The 24,881-nt window shown below is 37.7% G+C and overlaps 1 pseudogene; it reads left to right on the top strand.

The window, feature by feature from the left end:
• On the top strand, window positions 9,706-10,620 carry LOC102178378 (annotated as a pseudogene).

The raw sequence follows: 24,881 nt of genomic DNA, 5'->3' as shown, positions 1-24,881 counted from the left end.
TTTTAGAGGTTTTTTTTTTTTTTTTTTTTTTTTCTGAAATGTGAACATGTTTATTTTATTATGACTTATTACAACCCCAGGTGGCGCTAGTGGTAAGGAATCCACCTGCCAATGCAAAAGATGCAAGAGACTTGGGTTTCCTCCCTGGATTGGGAAGATTCCCTGGAGGAGAAAGTGGCAACCCACTCCAGTATTCTTGCCTGAAAAATTCCATGGACAGAGGAGCCTGGCAGGCTACTCAAGTAGATTACATAATACTTGGATATTGACAATACACACTAGTATGTTTAAAATAGATAATCAATAAGGACCTACTCTATAACACAGGTAACTCAATATTTTGTAATAACCTAAATGGAAAAAGAATTTGATAAAATATATACATATATATGTATAACTCAGTCCCTTTGAATTAGACCTGACACCAACACATTGCTGATCAACTGTACTCTAATATAAAATAAAAATAAAAAGTAAAGAATTTACTTTAGTAGTTTTGCCATTGGATTGACATATTTACCTCTTAAGTTACCCAAGTTTATCTGAAGCCAATGATATTTGCATATACTTCGGGCTATCAAGGTACAGTTTATGTTCCTCTCATATTTCAGTTAATGAAGTCACCTTAGAATTTTTTTCTTTTTTTTTCCTTTTAAGAAACTGACTTCATTTTTTTTTTTTTCTTTTTTTACATAGAATGCAACCCACTCCAGTATTCTTGCCTGGGGAATCACATGGACAGAGGAGCCTGGCGAGCTACAGTCCATGGGGTTGCAAAGAGTTGGGCATGACTGAGCAACTAACACATACACTGTTTTCTTTATTTATTGGTTGCACTGAGTCTTTGTTGCTGCACACGGGATTTCTATAGTTGCGGAGAGTGGGAGCTGCTCCCTGGTTGTGGTGCGTGGGCTTCTCATTTCTGTGGCTTCTCTTGTTTAGGAGCACAAGCTCTAGGTGCACGGGCTTCAGTAGTTGCATCCTGAGGGCTCAGTAGTCGTGACTTGCTGCCTCTAGGGCGCCTGGGCTTCAGTACTTGCAGCACCGGGCTCATTAGATGTGGCTAGAGGACCCTGGAGTATGCAGACCTCGGTAGCTGTGGCCTGCGGGCTCTCTAGTCGTACCTCTCAGGCTCTAGAGCGTGTGCTCAGTGCTTGTGGCTGCTGCTGCTGCTAAGTCGCTTCAGTCGTGTCCGACTCTGTGCGACCCCATAGAGCGGCAGCCCACCAGGCTCCGCCGTCCCTGGGATTCTCCAGGCAAGAACGCTGGAGTGAGTTGCCATTTCCTTCTCCAATGCATGAAAGTCAAAGTGAAGTTGCTTAGTCGTGTCCGACCCCCAGCGACCCCATGGACTGCAGCCTTCCAGGCTCCTCCGTCCATGGGATTCTCCAGGCAAGAGTACTGGAGTGGGGTGCCATCACCTTCTCCGAGTGGTTGTGGAGCATGGGTTTAATCGTTCTGCAGCACGTGGAATCTTCCCTGACCAGGGATTGAACCTCTGTCCCCTGCACTGGCAGGCGGATTTCCATCCACTGCACCACCAGGGAAGTCCCTTAGTTCTTACATTTATTTTGAAAATTGTGCTCATATATACATAAAGAAGGTTGAGTGTCAAAGAACTGATGCTTTTCAAATGTGCTGGAGAAGACTCTTGGAGTCCCTTGAGGAGCAAAGAGATCACACTAGCCAATCCTAAAGGAAATCAACCCTGTCTATTCATTGGAAAGACTGATGCTGAAACTGGAGCTCCAATACTTTGGCCACCTGATACAAACAGCCAACCTATTGGAAAAGACCCTGATTCTAGGAAAGATTGAAGGCAGGAGGATAAGGGGATCACAGAGGATGAGACAGTTAGATAGGAGCACGAACTCAGTGAGCATGACTTTGTGCAGACTCTGGGAGATTAACAAAGGACAGAGAAGCCTGGTGTGCTGCAGTGCATGGGGTCAGCAAAGAGTTGGACATGGATTAGTAAAACATACATAACAAAATTTACAATTTTAATCATTTTAAAGTGACACCTACTTGTTATGCAAACATTACCATTATCCATTTGTAAACTTTTCCAACTTCCCAAACTGAAATTTCAGTCATTAAACAGAATTCTCCATATAAGCTCATGGAGCCCCAGGCAACCACCATTCTACTTTCTGTTTATGAATTTGACTGCTTTAAGTGCTTCGTGTAAGTGAAATCATATGATAATTGCTTTTTTGTGATTGCCTTTTTATAACTTGTTATATTTTCCCCACTCTTGGTACCAATAGTACACAAATACTCTTGGTGCCCTTGTTGAAAATTATCTAAAGACATATACAAAGGTTTATTTCTAGGCTTTCTGTTTTATTCCATTGTCCATATTTATTCAAATACTGGTGCTATGATTACCATCACTTTGTTTAAAATGTTTTAGAGTCAAGAAGTATGAGACCCCCAGCTTTCTTTCTTTTCAAGATTGTTTTGGCAATTTCAAGTCCTTGAGATTTCATACGAATTTCAGCATGGATTTTTCTGTTTCTGCAAAATCAGTTTTGCTATCTTGATCTGTAGATCACTTGAGGTAGTATTAACAACTTAATACTTTTAAGTATCCCAGATCATAAATGTCCTTTCATATTCATGTGTATTCCATAATATCTCTCAGTAATCTTTTGTAGTTTTCAGTTTACAGGACTTATCTCTTTGGTTAATTTTATTTAAATATTTTATTCTTTTTTCGTGCTTTTGTACATGGAATTACTTTCTTATTTTTTCCTTGAGTTGGTAATTACACAAATTCAACATCATTTCATAAAAAACTCTCAACAAATTGGAAATAGAAGGAATACACATTGGCATAAAAAGTCCATATATTACAGATTTATAGCCAACATCATCCCCAGCATAGAAAAGTTGAAATCTTCCTGATTAAAATCTAATAATAAAAAAATTAAAAGCTAAAAAAAAACTACAAAAAAAAATCTAGAATAAGACAAGAGGGCACACTCTCACAAGTCCGTTTATAACATAGCACCGCCATAAAAATTCCTGTGAAAAATTTATATTTTTCTAAATATAGGTCTTGTCATCTCTGATGACAGGAGATAATTTTATTAATTTTTATTTAGTATTACTTTCTGGAACAGTGCTTTTAATGGCAGTCACTTCATACCTTTCAATCACAGCTTAAAGATAACCTTTTAAGGGTCTTTTCTGATTATATTATCCACAGTAGAATTCGCCCTCTTCTTTTCTGTCTCATTATTCCATTTCTTGGGCTTCCCTTGTAGCTCAGTTGGTAAAGAATCTGCCTGCACTGCAGGAGACCCGGGTTCGATCCCTGGGTTGGGAAGATCGCCTGGAAAAGGAAATGGCAACCCACTCCAGTATCCTTGCCTGGAAAATCTCACGGACAGAGGGGCCTGGAGGGCTGCAGTCCATGGGGTCGCAAAGAGTCGGGGACGACTGAGCAACTAACACTAACATTCTATTTCTTACCTTATAAGCCATGAATATGACTATAACTACTTTATTAAATGTCTCCTTCTTTATTGTCTGACCTATTATAATATCCATGCAGGAAAAAAAAAATTATGTGACTTTCCCTCTGGTTTTATTAAGTGCTGTGTCCTAGCTCATAGCACAGTTGCTGGCATAAAAGATATGCCCTAACTTTTTAAAACAACTAATAACTGGATAAATCATTAGTTGTTACATCTAAAACTGCCAGAAAGAAAAACACCAATACAGTATACTAATTTTTTTTGGGCTCCAAAATCACTGCAGATGGTGATTGCAGCCATGAAGTTAAAAGACACTCCTTGGAAGAAAAGTTATGACCAACCTAGATAGCATATTCAAAAGCGGAAACATTACTTTGCCGACTAAGGTCCATCTAGTTAAGGCTATGGTTTTTCCAGTGGTCATGTATGGATGTGAGAGTTGGACTGTGAAGAAGGCTGAGCACTGAAGAATTGATGCTCTTGAAGTGTGGTGTTGAAGAAGACTCTTGAGAGTCCCTTGGACTGCAAGGAGATCCAACCAGTCCATTCTGAAGGAGATCAACCCTGGGATTTCTTTGGAAGGAATGATGCTAAAGCTGAAACTTCAGTACTTTGGCCACCTCATGCAAAGAGCTGACTCATTGGAAAAGACTCTGATGATGGGAGGGATTGGGGGCAGGAGGAGAAGGGGACGATCGAGGATGAGATGGCTGGATGGCATCACGGACTCTATGGATGTGAGTCTGAGTGAACTCCGGGAGTTGGTGATGGACAGGGAGGCCTGGCGTGCTGCAATTCATGGGGTCGCAAAGAGTCGGACACGACTGAGTGACTGAACTGAACTGAATGCATATATATGGAATTTAGAAAGATGGCAATGATAACCCTGTATGCGAAACAGCAAAAGAGACACAGATGTATAGAACAGTCTTTTGGACTCTATGGGAGAGGGAGAGGATGGGATGATTTGGGAGAATGGCATTGAAACATGTATAATATCATATATGAAACAAACCGCGAGTCCAGGTTCGATGCAGGATACAGGATGCTTGGGGCTGGTGCCCTGGGATGACCCAGAGGGATGGTACGGGGAGGGAGGTGGGAGGGGGTTCAGGATGGGGAACATGTGTACATCTGTGGTGGATTCATGTTGATGTATGGCAAAACCAATACAATGTTGTAAAGTAATTAACCTCCAATTAAAATAAATACATTTGTTAAAGAGATTGTCTTTAATTCATTGTATATTCTTGCCTCCTTTGTCAAAGATAAGGTGTCCATAGGTGCATGGATTTATCTCTGGGCTTTCCATTTTGTTCCATTGATCTATATTTCTGTCTTTGTGCCAGTACCATACTGTCTTGATGACTGTGGCTTTGTAGTAGAGCCTGAAGTCAGGCAGATTGATTCCTCCAGTTCCATTCTTCTCAAGATTGCTTTGGCTATTCGAGGTTTTTGTGTTTCCATACAAATTGTAAAATTATTTGTTCTAGCTCTGTGAAAAATACCATGGTAGCTTGATAGGAATTGCATTGAATCTATAAATTGCTTTGGGTAGTATACTCATTTTCACTATAGTGATGCTTCTGATCCATGAACATGGTATATTTCTCCATCTATTAGTGTCCTCTTTGATTTCTTTCACTAGTGTTTTGCAGTTTTTTATATATAGGTCTTTAGTTTCTTTAGGTAGATATATTCCTAAGTATTTTATTCTTTTCATTGCAATGGTGAATGGAATTGTTTCCTTAATTTCTCGTTCTATTTTCTCATTATTAGTGTATAGGAATGCAAGGAGTTTCTGTGTGTTGATTTTATATCCTGCAACTTTACTATATTCATTGATTAGCTCTAGTAATTTTCTGGTGGAGTCTTTAGGGTTTTCCATGTAGAGGATCATGTCATCTGCAAACAGTGAGAGTTTTACTTCTTCTTTTCCAATTTGGATTCCTTTTATTTCTTTTTTTGCTCTGATTGCTGTGGCCAAAACTTCCATATCTATGTTGAATAGTAATGGTGATAGTGGGCACCCTTGTCTTGCTCCTGACTTTAGGGGAAATGCTTTCAACTTTTCACCATTGAGGATGATGTTTGCTGTGGGTTTGTCATATATAGCTTTTAGTATGTTGAGGCACATTCCTTCTATTCCTGCTGGGAAAATTGGTCAACCACTTGTAAAAGAATGAAACTGGAACACTTTCTAACACCATACACAAAATTAAACTCAAAATGGATTAAAGATCTAAATGTAAGACCAGAAACTATAAAACTCCTAGAAGAGAACATAGGCAAAACACTCTCCGAAATACATCACAGCAGGATCCTCTATGACCCACCTCCCAGAATATTGGAAATAAAAGCAAAAATAAACAAATGGGACCTAATTAAACTTAAAAACTTCTGCACAACTAAGGAAACTATAAGCAAGGTGAAAAGACAGCCTTCTGAATGGGAGAAAATAATGGCAAACGAAGCAACTTACAAAGAATTAATCTCAAAAATATACAAGCAACTCCTGCAGCTCAATTCCAGAAAAATAAACGACCCAATCAAAAAATGGGCCAAAGAACTAAATAGACATTTCTATTTAGGTGATATACAGGTGGCTAAGAAACACGTGAAAAGATGCTCAACATCACTCATCATCAGAGAAATGCAAATCAACAACACAATGAGGTACCATTTCACACCATTTCAAAATGGCTGTGATCCAAAAGTCTACAAGCAATAAATGCTGGAGAGGGTGTGGAGAAAAGGGAACCCTCTTCCACTGTTGGTGGGAATGCAAACTAGTACAGCCACTATGGAGAACAGTGTGGAGATTCCTTGAAAAACTGGAAATAGAACTGCCTTATGACCTAGCAATCCCACTAATGGGCATACACACTGAGGAAACCAGAATTGAAAGAGACACGTGTACTCCAATGTTCATCTCAGCACAGTTTATAATAGCCAAGACATGGAAGCAACCTAGATGTCCATCAGCAGATGAATGGATAAGAAAGCTGAGGTACATATACACAATGGAGTATTACTCAGCCATTAAAAAGAATACATTTGAATCAGTTCTAATGTGGTGGAAGAAACTGGAACCTATTATACAGAGTGAAGTAAGCCAGAAAGAAAAACACCAATACAGTATACTAATGCATATATATGGAATTTAGAAAGATGGTAACGATAACCCTGTATACGAGACAGCAAAAGAGACACAGATGTATAGAGCAGTCTTTTGGACTCTGTGGGAGAGGGAGAGGGTGGGATGATTTGGGAGAATGGCATTGAAACATGTATTATATCATATATGAAACGAGTTGCCAGCCCAGGTTCAATGCATAATACTGGGTGCTTGGGGCTGGTGCACTGGGACGACCCAGAGGGATGGTATGGGGAGGGAGAAGGGAGGGGGGTTCAGGATGGGGAACAAGTGTATACCTGTGGCTGATCCATGTCAATGTATGGCAAAACCAATACAATATTGTAAAGTAATTAACCTCCAATTAAAATAAATAAATTTATTTAAAAAATAAATTTATACTAAAAATAAAATAAGACAAAATATTTTGGAAAAAGACAAAAAAATAAAACATTTAATTTTATTTTTAGTATAATTTTATTTATTTAAAGGGGATGACAAAGGATGAGATGGCTGGATGGCATCACCGATTGATGAATGTGAGTCTGAGTGAACTCCGGGAGTTGGCGATGGACAGGGAGTCCTGGCGTGCTGCAATTCATGGGGTTGCAAAAATTTGGACACCACTGAGCGACTGAACTGAACTGACTGAACTGAACCAAATTTTCGGGTGATTAAATCTAGTATTGAATAAAAGGAAAGATATTCTTTCCATGGCAGGGGAGAATATATTGATAAGTCCAGTAGATCAAAATGAGTGCGTCTGTATTTTATCTCATTGGCAGCAGCCTCATAACGATTCTAAAGCTACTTTTTTTGTATGTTATACTTTTCTGATATTAATTATGTGATTTTCTCTAGTAATATCTTCACATATTTTTTGTTGTTGTTTAGTTCTTAGGTCATGTCCAATTCTTTTGCCACCCCGTGGACTGTAGCTTACCAGGCTCCTCTGTCCATGAGATTTCCCAGGAAAGGATGCTGGAATGGTTTGCTATTTCCTTCTCCAGGGGATCTTCCCAACCCAGGGCTGAAACCTGCATCTTATGCATTGGCAAGTGAATTCTTCACCACCGAGCCATCAGGAAAGCCCCTATAGATGTTCCTTAAAACCTTTGTGGAAAATCCCAGTGAATTAATTAAACAAGAATCAGCCTTGGACACATTCCAAGATTCAATGATAATTGCAGCTGGAAGGGATGAAATAGCCTACAATCTTCACCCCTAACAGAAAGAAGATGCTATTCACTTAGTACCTGGCATAAGAATTTCAGGAGGTCCATTCTTAGACTTAAAGCGTGATTTAAAAAGTATCATGGGAATGTCTTTCAAAATTTCAGTCAACGAGTCTGGTCATGTTAATATGACAGAGTGAAAAGAACTAACAGTCAAATGCTATTTTTCTTTTTGAAGTTAGTAGGAAAGAAGTTACTTGTGAAAAATTTCCCTGCCAAATAACTAGTTAATTTCTTCTATGTATATGTAGGATTTGCTTCTCATTTTGATATATTTCCTAATGCAATAAACTTGTTTATCAGTGTGTGCACCATGATATTCCTTTCAAGTAATCTACACTGCACATAAAAATGATCTGAATAATCAAAAGACTCCATGAAGCAAATGGACAGACAGTCAAATAAACTATATGCTCAAGTAATAAGGCAGCCTTTTGCCCTCTGTTGTCAAACTGGATGAAAAATAATTCCAAGTGTTTATGAGTAACTTCAAGTTATTCTTCAGGTTCTGAATAAGCGTCCAGAAGGTAAGACTGACATCAAATACTGGGAACCAGGCTCATAGTTGTGAGACTTTCTTTGTTATATAAGAGTAAATTACTTAGAGTAAATCAAACTTAGATTCAATTCTAGGTATATGACTTAAAAATGTGTACTTGAGAAAATGAATTAGATATTCTGAGCCTTAATGTCTTCACTTCTGAAACAAGAATTACAGCTCTTGCTACAGTAAATATTAAGTGAGTTGCATTAAACTATGAATATGTGATTGGAATATACTGTAGGAGTTTGGAGAAGTAGAGTGATGTTATCAGAATAAAATTAAAAAGGACAGTTTGGGTTGCTTCAGGAGAACTGGCTTTTGAGGCCAATATAAATGTGGAGAGACTTAGTAGGAGGCTATTATGGTGGATCTAGAAGAAATTAAGTAGGGAATGATCAAATCTGTGATATATTTTGAAAGTAGAGTTAGTAGGATTTATTTAAATTTTATGAGAGTAATGAATGAGTAAAGAACACTAAAATTTTGTCTCTGAACAATAACATGGAAAATTATAGTATTTCATGAGGTAAATAAGGAATGCCTCTTTAAATTTTGTTTAGAAAATGCTCATGTTTATTGTAGAAAATTCAGAAGTTAGTTTTACAATTAGTAAATTGCTATTCAATTTGATATCAAAATTAGAGATGTTGCAAATAAACATTTGAAATTTAGGGGTTGGAGATGCAAAATTAGACTGCTGCAGTCTAACTTATTGGTCAGAAAAGGGAAATAGGCACCTAAAGACCTAAGAAGTGTCAGTGAGGTTAGAGACAATTCAGGACAAGGATCTTCTACTCACACAGTCTTCTACCCATTGATTACGTGTATTACCTTAAGTGTGTCTCATATATTATACTTTGTGTCTATAAATGCTATACCTTTTCATGGTTTTCTCTTCCTATTTCTTTATACTTTCAATTATTTTATACACTCAGCTCAAGTACTGCTTCCTCTTGAAAGTCTTCTGTGGTACTTATTTGATATATTCCTATATTATGACTCTTCAGCACTGTGTGAATATAATGGAACTTAATACATGTGTCTGGAATTGCTTACTTTTTCATTCTGTGTCATATCACTGAGGTTAAAACAAACAAACAAACAAAAAACTATGCCTTATTCAATTAATCAAAATGTCTATGACACATTAGATACAAATGGATGTTCTATACATGTTCTTCCAATGAATGAATAAAAAATTATTCTTAAACATTTGAGCACCTTTTCCCCATTAAGTGTCCCCCCCACCTTGTTTTTCTTAGGTAAACTGCTTTAATATGTGAAGTCAGCTCCTGTACAGTTTAGATGGAATCAGGAAATAATGTAACCTACTTTGTCCTTCTGGGCCTTACACAGAATCCAAAGGTGCGGAATGTCCTTTCTGTTTTGTTTCTGTTCATCTACCTTTTGACTCTGGTGGGCAACCTTCTTATTATAGTGACTATAGCTGTCAGTGAGACCCTGAACTCACCAATGTACTTTTTTCTTGCTAGCTTATCATGTATGGATGTCACTTACTCCACTTCTATTACTCCCAGATTGATTTCAGAGTTGTTATTTGGGGAAAAAACCATATCCTTTGAATCTTGCATGACCCAGCTGTTTGCAGAGCATCTTTTTGCTGGATCAGGGGTCTTCCTTCTGCTGGTGATGGCATATGACCGCTATGTGGCCATCTGTAAGCCCTTGCATTACTTGGTTGTCATGAGGCAGAGAGTGTGTGTTGTACTGCTGGTGGTGTCCTAGGTTGGAGGTTTTCTTCACTCAGTAATTCAACTTAGCACTATTTATGGGCTCCCATTCTGCGGCCCCAATGTCATTGATCACTATACGTGCGACATGTATGCCTTATTGGAACTTGTCTGTACTGACACCTATGTCATTGGCATCTTAGTTGTGGCCAATGGAGGACTGATCTGCACTATCGTGTTTCTGCTCTTGCTCGCCTCCTATGGAGTCATCCTGCACTCTCTGAAGAACCTGAGTCAGGAAGGGAGGTGGAAAGCCCTCCAGACCTGTGGTTCCCACATCACTGTGGTTGTCTGCTTCTTTGTTCCCTGTATTTTCATGTATGTAAGACCTGCTAGGACGTTCCCTGCTGACAAATTATTGAGCGTGTTTTTCACAGTCATAACCCCCATGCTGAACCCACTAATCTACAGTCTAAGAAATTCTGAGTTGACTAATGCTGTGAAGAAGCTCTGGAGAAGGAACATAATCAGTTCAGTTCAGTCGCTCAGTCGTGTCCGACTCTTTGTGACCCCATGAATCACAGCACGCCAGGCCTCCCTGTCCATCACCAACTCCCGGAGTTCACTCAGACTCACGTCCATCGAGTCAGTGATGCCATTCAGCCATCTCATCCTCGGTCGTCCCCTTCTCCTCCTGCCCCCAATCCCTCCCAGCATCAGAGTCTTTTCCAGTGAGTCAACTCTTTGCATGAGGTGGCCAAAATACTGGAGTTTCAGCTTTAGCATCATTCCTTCCAAAGAAATCCCAGGGCTGACCTTCAGAATGGACTGGTTGGATCTCCTTGCAGTCCAAGGGACTCTCAAGAGTCTTCTCCAACACCACAGTTCAAAAGCACCAGTTCTTCTGCACTCAGCCTTCTTCACAGTCCAACTCTCACATCCATACATGACCACGGGAAAAACCATAGCCTTGACTAGATGGACCTTAGTCGGCAAAGTAATGTCTCTGCTTTTGAATATGCTATCTAGGTTGATCATAACTTTCCTTCCAAGGAGTAAGCGTCTTTTAATTTCATATCTCATATTAAATAAGTGCATCATCTACCATGAAGGCAGTCATTTGACAACAGGTTCCATATCCTTAGAATACAGAAGTCATTTTAAAATTCGATTCTGATTTAAATTTTTTCTTTAAAAAGAAAAGATTCTCTGTCTTTAAAGAGTTTATGATCATTGCAATTAAAGATTACAATTATACAGCTGTGCTATTAATAACAGTTTCCTCCATACTAGAATGTAAGGTCCATAATTACTTTATCACTGTACCTAGAAATGTGTAATGCCTATATGGTAAGGACTTAATAATAAATAATGATTAAGTGGGAAAAGCATTATATAATAACACTGATTTTTAGTCAATTTATGCATTTAGCTTTTTTACTTTTTTTCAGAGACAAGATAATTTTTATTTAGTTTCTTGTAATTTACATAAACTTTAATTTTTACAATGTAAAATATTTAATTGTATATAAGTCCATTTGTTAGTATATTTCAGTTGCATTATACACACGTGTTTTACTTTAATACTGTTAGTGTTCATAAGAAAATTGAAGTAAAATAGATAATAATAAACAACATAAATAAAACCAAATAATATGGGGTGAAGTGTCAAACAAATTTCTCCCTCTTCTCTCAATATTTTCCAATCTTCACTCTAAGAGGAAGAATCCAATTTTTATTTCTTAATTTTCATCTAATAAAAATCTTTGCAAATACCAGTGTATTTGCCATATATATTTGCTTTTTCTATATATATCACACTTGCTTTTACTATGCCACATCTTAAAGATATGTCAATGCCAGCTCAAACATATCCCTTAACTTTTCTCATGTTTCACAATACTTCTTATAAATTTATATTAAAATTCATATGTCCATTCCTTTTCATGTGCTTTTAAACTTCTTTATGATAAGCAGCTTTCAAATAAATATATGTTTTCGAATATGTGCAAATATGATTACCTAGGCATAAAATTGTTGATTTGATATTTGAATCAATGATCAGGTAACATACACATTTAAAATGTTGATATTGATAGTTATTGACAAACTATTTTTCTGGAGGTTGTATAACAACTATGGTGTTGTCCACTGGCAGTGAGAATTCATTTGTCCATATTTTCAAGACCAGTACCTGATAAATATTTAAAACAACTGATTAAAGTTATTTTTATACTTTGCTACCCTTTTTATATAATTTAGCTGGTCATCATTCAATACATTTAACTTGAGTTGTATTTATATTTTGGTAGACATTTTATATGTATGTCTTTATTGCATTCAATTTTTGATTTTTATGAGATTATATATTAAAGAAATGATCTCTTTTACATTATATATATATTTTCTGGTTATATGTTCTTAAATTTTTATCCTATGTAGAGTGCTTTTTGCATGTAATATTTTTATACTTTATACTCAGGTTTTTTGTATATTGCTTATGAAGAATTTTCTCATTTCACTTGTGACAATTCTTCAATTCTTTTTTAGTATTTCATTTGTAAAACATTTTTGATATCATATGGAAACTTTTGATTTGTCTTGAATTAATTTTGCTATTGGAGATAAATATGGATTGAGTTTTTTGTTGTTTCTCCAAATTTTAGGTTTCTTTTAAATGGTCATGTAAATATACTTTTGCCATTGATTTAAAATCCTGAATATTGTATCCTGAAGTCCAATGTATTTGGATCTAATTAAAGACTCTATTCTTCCCCCCCCGCCCCAGTCTAGGTTCGATGCAGGATACAGGATGCCTGGGGCTGGTGCACTGGGATGACTATTCTTTTTCAAGGGTCTCTTTAGTCATGTGGAGATTGGCACATAATATAATTGCTATGATATATAACACATTTTGATAAGTAAAGAGACTAGCAGTCCCTCATTACTATTCTTTTTCAGAGGTATGTCTAGGCTTGTATATCTCTGTTCCAATTTATTACGAATAAAATAATAAATTGATATAAATAAGATAAATAATATAGTTTAAAATGCTGCTGCTACTAAGTTGCTTCATTCAGTTCTGTTCAGTTCAGTTCAGTCATTCAGTCGTGTCTGACTCTTTGCAACCCCATGAATTGCAGCATGCCAGGCCTTCCTGTCCATCACCAACTCCTGGAGTTCACTCAGACTCACGTCCATCGAGTCAGTGATGCCATCCAGCCATCTCATCCTCTGTCGCCCTCTTCTCCTCCTGCCCCCAATCCCTCCCAGCATCAGAGTCTTTTCCAATGAGTCAACTCTTTGCATGACGTGGCCAAAGTACTGAAGTTTCAGCTTTAGCATCATTCCTTCCAAAGAAATTCCAGGGCTGATCTTATTCAGAATGGACTTGTTGGATCTCCTTGCAGTCCAAAGGACTCTCAGGAGTCTTCTCCAACACCACAGTTCAAAAGCATCAGTTCTTCAGTGCTCAGCCTTCTTTACAGTCCAATTCTCACATCCATACATGACTACTGGAAAAACCATAGCCTTGACTAGACGGACCTTAGTCGGCAAAGTAGTGTCTCTGCTTTTGAATATGCTGTCTAGGTTGGTCATAACTTTTCTTCCAAGGAGTAAGCGTCTTTTAATTTCATGGCTGCAATCACCATCTGCAGTGATTTTGGAGCCCCCCAAAATAAAGTCTGACACTGTTCCCACTGTTTCCCCATCTATTTCCCATGAAGTGATGGGACCGGATGCCATGATCTTCGTTTTCTGGATGTTTTTTTAAGTCAACTTTTTCACTCTTCTCTTTCACTTTCATCAAGAGGCTTTTTAGTTCCTCTTCACTTTCTGCCATAAGGGTGGTGTCATCTGCATATCTGAGGTTATTGATATTTCTCCCGGCAATCTTGATTCCAGCTTGTGTTTCTTCCAGTCCAGCGTTTCTCATGATGTACTCTGCATAGAAGTTAAATAAGCAGGGTGACAATATATAGCCTTGACGTACTCCTTTTCCTATTTGGCACCAGTCTGTCGTTCCATGTCCAGTTCTAACTCTTGCTTCCTGGCCTGCATACAGATTTCTCCAGAGGCAAGTCAGGTGGTCTGGTATTCCCATCTCTTTCAGAATTTTCCCCAGTTTATTGTGATCCACACAGCCAAAGGCTTTGGCATAGTCAATAAAGCAGAAATAGATGTTTTTCTGGAACTCTCTTGCTTTTTCCATGATCCAGCGGATGTTGGTAATTTGATCTCTGGTTCCTCTGCCTTTTCTAAAACCAGCCTGAACATCAGGAAGCTCACGGTTCATGTATTGCTGAAGCCTGGCTTGGAGAATTTTAACCATTACTTTGCTAGCATGTGAGATGAGTGCAATTGTGTGGTAGTTTGAGCATTCTTTGGCATTGCCTTTATTTAGGATTGGAATGAAAACTGCCCTTTTCCAGTCCTGTGGCCACTGCTGAGTTTTCTAAATTTGCTGGCATATTGAGTGCAGCACTTTCACAGCATCATCTTTCAGGATTTGAAACAGCTCAACTGGAATTCCATCATGTCCACTAGCTTTGTTCGTAGGGATGCTTTCTAAGGCCCACTTGACTTCACATTCCAGGATGTCTGGCTCTAGATGAGTGATCACACCATCGTGATTATCCGGGTCATGAAGATCTTTTTTGTACAGTTTTTCTGTGTATTCTTGCCACCTCTTCTTAATATCTTCTGCTTCTGTTAGGTCCAGACCATTTCTGTCCTTTATTGAGCCCATCTTTGCATGAAATATTCCCTTGGTATCTCTAATTTTCTTGAAGAGATCTCTAGTCTTTCCCATTCTGTTGTTTTCCTCTATTTCTTTGCAGTGATTGCTGAGGAAGGCTTTCTTATCTCTCCTTGCTATTCTTTCAAACTCTGCATTCAGATGCTTATATCTTTCCTTTTCTCCTTTGCTTTTCACTTCTCTTCTTTTCACAGCTATTTGTAAGGCCTCCGCAGACAGCCATTTTTTTTTTTTTTGCATTTCTTTTCCATGGGGATGGTCTTGATCCCTGTCTCCTGTACAATGTCACGAACCTCATTCCATAGTTCATCAGGCACTCTATCTATCAGATCTAGGCCCTTAAATTTATTTCTCACTTCCACTGTATAATCATAAGGGATTTGATTTAGGTCATACCTGAATGATCTAGCAGTTTTACCTACTTTCTTCAATTTAAGCCTGAATTTGGCAATAAGGAGTTCATGATCTGAGCCACAGTCAGCTCCTGGTCTTGCTTTTGTTGACTGTATAGAGCTTCTCCATCTTTGGCTGCAAAGAATGTAATCAATCTGATTTCAGTGTTGGCCATCTGGTGATGTCCATGTGTAGAGTCTTCTCTTGTGTTGTTGGAAGAGGGTGTTTGCTATGACCAGTGCATTTTCTTGGCAAAACTCTATTAGTCTTTGCCCTGCTTCATTCTGCATTCCAAGGCCAAATTTGCCTGTCACTCCAGGTGTTTCTTGACTTCCTACTTTTTCATTCCAGTCCCCTATAACAAAAAGGACATCTTTTCTCGGTGTTAGTTCTAAAAGGTCTTGTAGGTCTTCATAGAACCGTTCAATTTCAGGTTGATTATCTTTTGGTCATTATTTGGAATCATGATTACTATATCCTGAAATCCCCATATATTTGGACATAATTTGACACTCTTTTGTTTCACTAATCTCTTTATTCATGTGCAGGTTGACACATAATTGCCATAATATGTGACATATTTTGATCTGTGAGGAGACTAGTAGTCTCTCATTTCTATTGTTTCTCACAAATATGCTTAGACTTACATATTTCTATTTCAAAATTATTAAAAATTAATGATAAATTTATGCAAATAAAATAAATGATATAGTTTAAAACTAAAACTAAAATTAAGTGAAAAGAAATTTAAAAGAGGCTAGTCACAAAACAATGTTCAGGCACTACTTTCAATAAGATTCACCTTCAGTTCAGTTCAGTTCAGTTCAGTCGCTCAGTCGTGTCCGACTCTTTGTGACCCCATTAATTGCAGCACTCCAGGCCTCCCTGTCCATCACCAACTCCCGAGTTCACTCAGACTCATGTCCATCGAGTCAGCACCTTAGGAAGGTGAAATTAGGAAGAGTTTGAAACACTGTTATTTAGGTGCCATAATACACATCTTTAGTCAAAAAGTCACCTCTTGTAAACTTGGATAGAGTTCCTATTTGTGTTTCTTGTAGATCGCTTTCTTATACCTTATAGATCGCTGTTGTTTTTCAGCTATGACACCTAAAATGCTGGCTGACACTGCTGTAAAAACAAAACAAAACAAAACAAAACAAAAAACAAAAAACAAAAAACAAAAAAACCCGCTTCTCTTTCAGTCAGTGCAGGACTCAAATCTTTGCTGAACATCTTTTGTCTCTGCTGAGATCATTCTACCCATCATGATTACAATAAACACTATGTGGCCATCTGCAAAACCCTGTGCTGTGAAACCATCATGAATGAAAGAGATGTGGCTCCCTCTTTCAAGTAACACGAGCTATAGGGTTTGTCCTTGGAACCACCCAGATTCTCTTCATAGTGCAGCTGCCTGTCTGTGGTTCCAATGTCATGGACAGTTAATGTGTGACAAATTCTTTATTGAAACTTGTCTGCAGGGATGCTCACACGCTTGGTCTCTGTTGCTACCAGCAGTGGGTCCATCTGCCTGTTGAATGTTTTCCCTTGAAGGTCTCCTGTGTGGTCCTCTTGTGCTCCCTGGAGACTTACCTGTTGGAGGGAGAGGCAAAGTCCTGCCCACCTGTGTCTCTCACATCACTCTGGTCATCTTAGCCTTTGTGTTTGCTTATTTGTGTGTCTGTTCCAAAGTCCTGGCTACCTTTCAGATCGTGATAACTTCTTTGCTACATTTCTTAAGCTTGTACACTCAGTAATTTAGAGGTGAAATTGTTCTGAGGAATTTCTGGAATGAAAAAGTGAGTCTATAACAATATACAATGAGTTTTTCTTTAAAATGGAAAAGAGAAAATACAAGTTTATGATTGGGGACAACTGAACACCACTTATCAAAATTATGTTGGTTTTGAAATATAGGCACTCAGAGGAAAGATCCAGGCTGAGCATTATTTACCATTATAAAGACTATTTAGATTTATGTATTGCTTAACTGTCAGTTGAACTTTAATTTCTGTCAGAATTAGTATTCGGGAATTTCCTGCAGTCCAGTGGTTGTGACTACCTGGTTTCACTGACAAGGGTCAGGGTTTCAGTCCCTGGTAAATGAACTAGGATCCCATAAGCCACATGGCACAACCAAAAACAACAAACAAACAAACAAAACAATGAATAAAATCTAGTTAACAATCAAAAAAGAGAGAAGCCATTAAGATACAGTTCTAGAGATTTTGCTTTTTTGAAATACAAACATATTTGTTTATCTCAAGTATTACAGTTTCTATTTAAGTTGTCACTCATCCATGTAGCATAAATTATTCTCTGTTCCTTGGAGGGTAAACTCTTTCCAATCAGTGTTTCATCAGTCACTTGGGCATCTCTGTTTGCAGCGTGGAACTGAAATACAATCTGTAGTGTGTATTGCCACTGCTTTGTAGGGAGGAAAGTTTCATGTCATAAAATCCCCTCTTTCCCCTGCAAAAGCAGGCAATTTTCACTAGTCTGGAGGGGCACAAAAATCCTTGAAATATGTTTGCTAACTTGCATCTAAAATCTGATTTTCAAACTCCAAAATAGCTTGGGTTTCATTTCCTTCTTGCTCCCCTCCTTCTTCTTCTTTTTGTCTTTGTTTTGTGATGCATCCTGACTTAGAACAATGCCTAGCCTATCGTGAAAGTGTTAGCTCATGTGGGTACTTTGTTGAATTGATTACAAAGAGATTTAAAGTTGATAAATATACACTCCTGCTCATGCTCGGTCACGTCTGTCATGTCCGACTCTATGACCCCATTGACTGTAGCCCATCAGGCTCCTCTGTCCATAGGATTTTCCAGGCAAGAATATTGGAGTGAGTTGCCATGCCTTCCTCTAGGGGATCTTCTCAACTCAGTGATGGAACCCACATCTCCTGTGTCTTCTGCATTGCAGGTGGTTTCTTTACCACTGAGCCACCAGAGAAGCCCCAAATACATCTGGTAGCTCAATCTGTAGAGAATCTGCCTACAGTGCAGGAGCCCCAGGTTCCATCCCTGAGTTGGGAAGATGCCCTGGAGAAGGAAATGGCAAACCACTCCAGTATTCTTGCCTGGAGAATCCCATGGACAGAGGAGCCTCGTGGGCTGCAGTCCATGGTATCCCAAGAGTTGGACACAACTTAGCAACTAAGTCACCACATGTTTGACATAGATTATAACAAGTCCTACTGGACAGCACGCGGAACCCTACTCAACTTTGCTGTAGACCTGAGACCAGCACATTGTTAAACACTCTAATATGGGCTTACCCAGTGGCTCTGTGGTAAAGAATCCACCTGCAATGCAACAGCTACAGGAGGGCTGGATCTCTGGATTGGGAACATCCCACAGAGGAGGGCACGGCATCCCCAATCCAATATCCTTATCAGGAAAATCCCATGGACAGAGGAGTCAGGCGGGCAACAGTCCACAGATTTACAAAGAGTGGGGCATGACTGGAACCACTGAGCATGCAACCATGCATGCTCCAAACTAAAATAAAAATTTAAAAACAACAATTTTACTTTAGTAGTTTTGTCACTGTATTGACATATTTACCTCTTAAATTACCCAGATGTATCTGAAGCCAGTGATATTTGCTTATACTTTGGGCTATCATGCTATTTGCTATGTTCCTATCATAAATCAATTAATGAGGTCACCTTAATTCATAAATTTACTTCTTAAATTATGGCTGAATATACATAATAAAATTCATATCTTTAATCATTTTAAAGTGGCATTAGTTAGTTAGCTAGTTCTCATTGTTATGCAAATATTATCACTGTCTATATCCAGAACTTTTCCAACTACTCAAACTGAATTCTAAAACCATTATACAAAATTCTCCATTTTCCATCACTGACCTGTGGGCAACCACCATTCTACTTTTGATCTATGATTTGATTATTAGGTGGCTCAGAGGTTAAAGTGTCTGCCTGCAATACGGGAGACCTGGATTTGATCCCTGGGTCGGGAATATCCCCTGGAGAAGGGAAGGGCAACCCACTCCAGTACTCTTGCCTAGAGAATCCCATAGATGGAGGAGTCTGGTGGGCTATAGTCCATGGGGTCGCAAAGAGTTGGACACGACTGAATGACTTCACTTTCACTTTCACTTTCATGTGGAATCATACAAGATTTGTTTTTTGGTGACTGCCTTTTTTTTTCACTTAATGTCATATTATATCTTTTTTCCATAAAATACTCTCAGCCGTTGAAAATTATCTAGGACGTATACAAAAGTTTATTTCTAGACTCTTTTTACTCCATTAGTCTGTTGTCCATCTTGATCCCAATGCTAGTGCTGTGATTACTGTAGCTTTGTAGTATGTTTTAGAATCAGGAATTATGAGACCTCCAACTTTCTCCCTTTTCAAAACTGTTTTGGCAATTTTGAAGTCCTTAATATTCCATATGAATTTTATCATGAATTTTTTTACTTCTGCAAAAAACATTTTTGGAATTTTGATAAGGAATGTCCTGAATCTTTAGATCACTTGAAGTAATATTAACGTCTAAATACTACTAAATATTATAGTCCATAAATGTTTTTCCACATATATGTGTGTTCTATAAATACTTTGAGTAACATTTTGTGATTTTCAGTTTACAAGACTTTTGTCTCATTGGTTAAGTTTGCTCTTAATATTTTGTTCTTTTTGGTGCTTTGTAAGTGAAATTATTTTCTTAATTTCTCCTCGGTTTGATCATGATCATATAAAAACTAAACATCTTTTCATAAACAGCTCTCAGCAAGTTGGAAATAGAAGGAATGTCTGTTTAGTCCAGTTCAGTTGCTCAGTCATAACGCAATGGACTGCAATATGCCAGGCCTCCCTGACCATCACCAACTCCCAGAGCTCACTCAAACTCACGTCCATTGAGTCGGTGATGCCATCCAACCATCTCATCCTCTGTCGTCCCCTTCTCCTCCTGACTTCAATCTTTACCAGCATCAGGGTCTTCTCCAATGAGTCATTTCTTCACATCAGGTGGCCCAAATATTGTAGTTTCAGCTTCAACATCAGTCCTTCCAATGAATATTCAGGACTGATCTCCTTTAGGATGAACTGGTTGCATCTCCTTGCAGTCCAAGGGACTCTAAAGAGTCTTCTCCAACACCACAGTTCAAATGCATCAATTCTTCAGCACTCAGCTTTCTTTATAGTCCAACACTCACATCCATACATGACTACTGGAAAAACCATAGCCTTGACTAGACAGAATTTGTTGGCAAAGTAATGTCTCTGCTTTTTAATATGCTTTCTAGGTTGGTCATAACTTTTCTTCCAAGGAGTAAGCATCTTTTAATTTCATGGCTGTGATCACCGTCTGCAGTGATTTTGGAGCCCCCCAAAATAAAAAGTCTTCCACTGTTTCCCCATCTATTTGCCATGAAGTGATGGAATCAGATGCTTAGGTTCCTGAATGTTGAGCTTTAAGCCAACTTTTTCACTCTCCTCTTTCACTTTCATCAAGAGGCTCCTTAGTTCTTCCTCTCTTTCTGCCATAAGAGTGGTATCATCTGTGTATCTGAGGTTATTGATATTTCCCCTGGCAATCTTGATTCCAGCTTGTGCTTCATCCAGCCCAGGGTTTTTCATGATGTACTTTGCATATAAGTTAACTAAGCACAGTGACAATATACAGCCTTGATGTCCTCCTTTCCCTTTTTGGAACTAGTATGTTGTTCCTTGTCCAGTTCTAACTGCTGCTTCCTGACCTGCATACAGATTTCTCAAGAGGCAGGTCAGGTGCTCTTGTATTCCCATCTCTTTCAGAATTTTCCCCAGTTTATTGTGATCCATGCAGTTAAAGGCTTTGGCATAGTCAATAAGGCAGTAATAGGTCTTTTTCTGGAGCTCTCTTGCTTTTTTGATGATCCAGCAGAGGTTGGCAATTTGATCTCTGGTTCGTCTACCCTTTCAAAAACCAGCCTGAACATCTGGAAGTGCACGGTTCGCGTATTGCTGAAGCCTGGCTTGGAGAATTTTGAGCATTACTTTACTAGCATGTGAGATGAGTGCAATTGTGCGGTAGATTGAGCATTCTTTTGCATTGCCTTTCTTTGGGATTGGAATGAAAACTGCCCTTTTCCAGTCCTGTGGCCACTGCTGAGTTTTCCAAATTTGCTGGCATATTGAGTGCAGCACTTTCACAGCATCATCTTTCAGGATTTGAAATAGCTCAACTGGAATTCCATCACCTCCACTAGCTTTGTTTGTAGTGATGCTTTCTAAGGCCCACTTGACTTCACATTCCAAGATATCTGGCTCTAGTTGAGTGATCACACCATCGTGATTATCCGGGTCATGAAGATCTTTTTTGTACAGTTCTTCTGTGTATTCTTGCCACCTCTTCTTAATATCTTCTGCTTCTGTGAGGTCCAGACCATTTCTGTCCTTTATCGAGCCCATCTTTGCATGAAATGTTCCCTTGGTATCTCTAGTTTTCTTGAAGAGATCTCTAGTCTTTCCCATTCTGTTGTTTTCCTCTATTTCTTTGCATTGATTGCTGAGGAAGGCTTTCTTATCTCTGCTTGCTATTCTTTGGAACTCTGCACTCCAATGGGAATGTCTTTCCTTTTCTCCTTTGCCTTTTGTTTTGCTTCTTTTCACAGCTATTCATAAGGCCTCCTCAGACAGCCGTTTAGCTTTTTTGCGTTTCTTTTTCTTGTGGATGGTCTTGATCCCTGTCTCCTGTACGATGCCATGAACAGGAATGAACCTCGGCATGCCAAGCCCACATGTGACAGAGCCATTGTTAACACCTTCTTCAACATGAAAGCTTTAGAACTTCCACATTAAAATCTTGAAGAACACAAATGGTCATGCTCGCACAAGTCCTTTGCAACATAGTACTGACATAAAAGTTCCTGTGGAAATTTTAGATTTTCCAAAGTATAGCTTCTGTTTTCTGAAGTGAGATAATTTTGTTATTGATTTTTATTTAGTTTTGCTTTCTGTAACAGTGCTTCTGATGGTAGCTATTTCCTTTCCTTTTGTAAATTTTTATTTTTTTAATATAAATTTATTTATTTTAATGGAAGGTTAATTAAGCATCACTTTTTAAGAAAGACTGTCTCTGATTACATTACCCACAGTAGGATTCTTCCTCTTATTTTCTATCCAGTACTCTATATCTTATATTACAAACCATGAATACAACTACAATTAATGTCTTTCTTTATTGTCTAACTTTATGATAAAATAATAAAGGAATGCAGGAAAAAGAAATTTTACATGGTTTTAGCCCAGTTTTATTAATTGCTGTGTCCTCTCTTATTGTACAGTTGTTGACATTACAGAGGTGGCCTACTTTTTTAAAAAAATTACTAAATGTTGAAATTATTAGCTTTATATCTACACTTTTAATATATTTAATTGTGTTTTTTGATATAATTTATATATTTGTAACCAAATTTTATGGTGATTAAATTGAGTGTTAAACAAAAGTAAAGAAAATCTCGCTATTGCAGGTGGGGAAATACACAACAAGTAAGTTTACAGAAGCAGAATGACTGGGTTGATATTTTATTCTTGATTGGCAGTGGTCTGATAGAGATCTAAAATACTACTTTTTTCCCATGTTTCACTTTTCTGACATGAATTATGTGATTTGACCTATTAATATCTTTACATATAGATGTTCTTTGAAAACTTTGTGGAAAATCCCACTGAATTAATTAAGCAAGAATCAGTCTTGGACACATTCCAAATCTAAGATTCAATAATAATTGCAACTGGAAGGGATGGAATGTTTCATGATCATCATTCTTAAGCCGAAGTCAGGAGGTCCTTTCTTAGATTTAAAAAATACAGTCTGGCCATGTCAATGTGTCAGAGTGAGAAGGGCTAAACAATCAAATACTATTTATCTTTTTAATGTCATTAGGAAAGAGGTTACCTATGGAAAAATTTCTCTGGGAAATGACTAGCTGCTACCTTCTATGTTCATATAGGATTTGTTGGCCATTCTGATAAATTTCCTACTGTGATAAACCTTTGTTTTTCTGTGTACATCATGGAATTCTTTTCAAACAATCTACACTGCATATAAAAATGACCCTCTGAATAATGAGAAGAATCCATTTAGAAAATGAACAGTCAAATGACATAATTTTATCCTCAAGTAATAAGGCATCCTTTGCCCTCTACTGTCATACTGGATGAAAGAATTTCAGGGCTTACATTGAGTTAAAACTCATTCTTCAGATTGTGAACAAGCCTCCACAAGGTAAGACTAATGGAAAATACTGGGAGATAGCTTAACAATTGAGTGACTTTATTTATTATGAAAAAAATTAACTTACTTTGAAATAAATGAAACTTAGATTCAATTCTAGGTATAGCACTTAAAAATGTATGACTTTGGGAAAATGAAATAGATGTTCTGAGCCTTAGTTTTTTCACTTAGGAAACAGGGATTGTAGTCTATGTTACTATAAATATTAAATGTGATACATTAAACTATGACTGCATGATTGGGATATACTGCAATATTTGAGCAGCAGAGTGATATCATCAGAATAAGACTGAAAAGGACATTTTGGACTGCTTCAGGACAACCAATTTTTGGAGGCCAGAATAAACATGGAAAGACTTGGTAGGACCAGGAATAATAATAATAAAAAAGTATAGCAGGAAAAAAGAGAAGGGATTGCAATTTGTGATATATTTCTAAAGTAGAGTCAATAGGATTTGTTTAATTTTTATGAGAGTTAAAAATAAGTGAAGAGAACTGAAATTTTTTATCTGAGCAATAACATGGAAAATTATACCATTTAGCAAGATAAATAGGTAATAATTCTTTAAGTTTTGTGTAGAAATGCCTACATTTATTGTGGAAAATAAAAAAGTTTGTTTTATAAATATTAGTTCAGTTCAGTTCAGTTGCTCAGTCGTGTCCGACTCTGCAGCCCCATGTACCTCAGCATGCCAGGCTTCCCTGCCCATCACCAACTCCCAGAGTTTACAAATATTAAGTTGCATTCAATTAGATGTCCACAATTAAGAGATATATAATTTGAAAATTAGGGGAAACACAGGGTCTGGAGGCACAAAATTAGACTGTTGGAGTATTTATTGGTCATGAAAAGGGAAATATTCATTTAAAGACCTGAGAAGTATCAGTGAGATCTGGGATAATTCAGGACAGAAACCTTTTCATGATTTGATCTACTTACACTGATTATGTAAATTACCTTAAGTGAGTCTCACTCTTACACTTTGTGACTTCATTCCTGTCCTTTCTTTTTAATTAAATTAAAAAAATTCAGCTAAAGCATTAATTCTTCTGGAAATTCTTCTCTGATTCTAATTTTGATCGATATATCCTTGTACTGTGACTCTTAACTTCTGTGACTATCCTTATAACTTAATACATGGGTCTGGAATGATCTGATCCCTAGCCATGTATTATATCATGAGGGCAAGCAACTCTACCTTATTCAACTTGGCAATTAAAATATCAATAATACATTGGATATGAAAAGATTCTCCACATACATTCTTTTAATTGAATTTATAACAAAGGATGAAAATTATAATTCGTTTAAAAATTTCCCCTTGTTTTGTAGGCATACCATTTGTAACATGTGAACACAGCACCTATACAGACTAG

Source organism: Capra hircus, chromosome 15, assembly GCF_001704415.2.
Source record: "Capra hircus breed San Clemente chromosome 15, ASM170441v1, whole genome shotgun sequence".
Lineage (NCBI taxonomy): Eukaryota > Metazoa > Chordata > Mammalia > Artiodactyla > Bovidae > Capra > Capra hircus.
The sequence above is the reverse complement of the archived record's forward strand: the minus strand, read 5'-3'. Positions and strand labels throughout refer to the sequence as shown.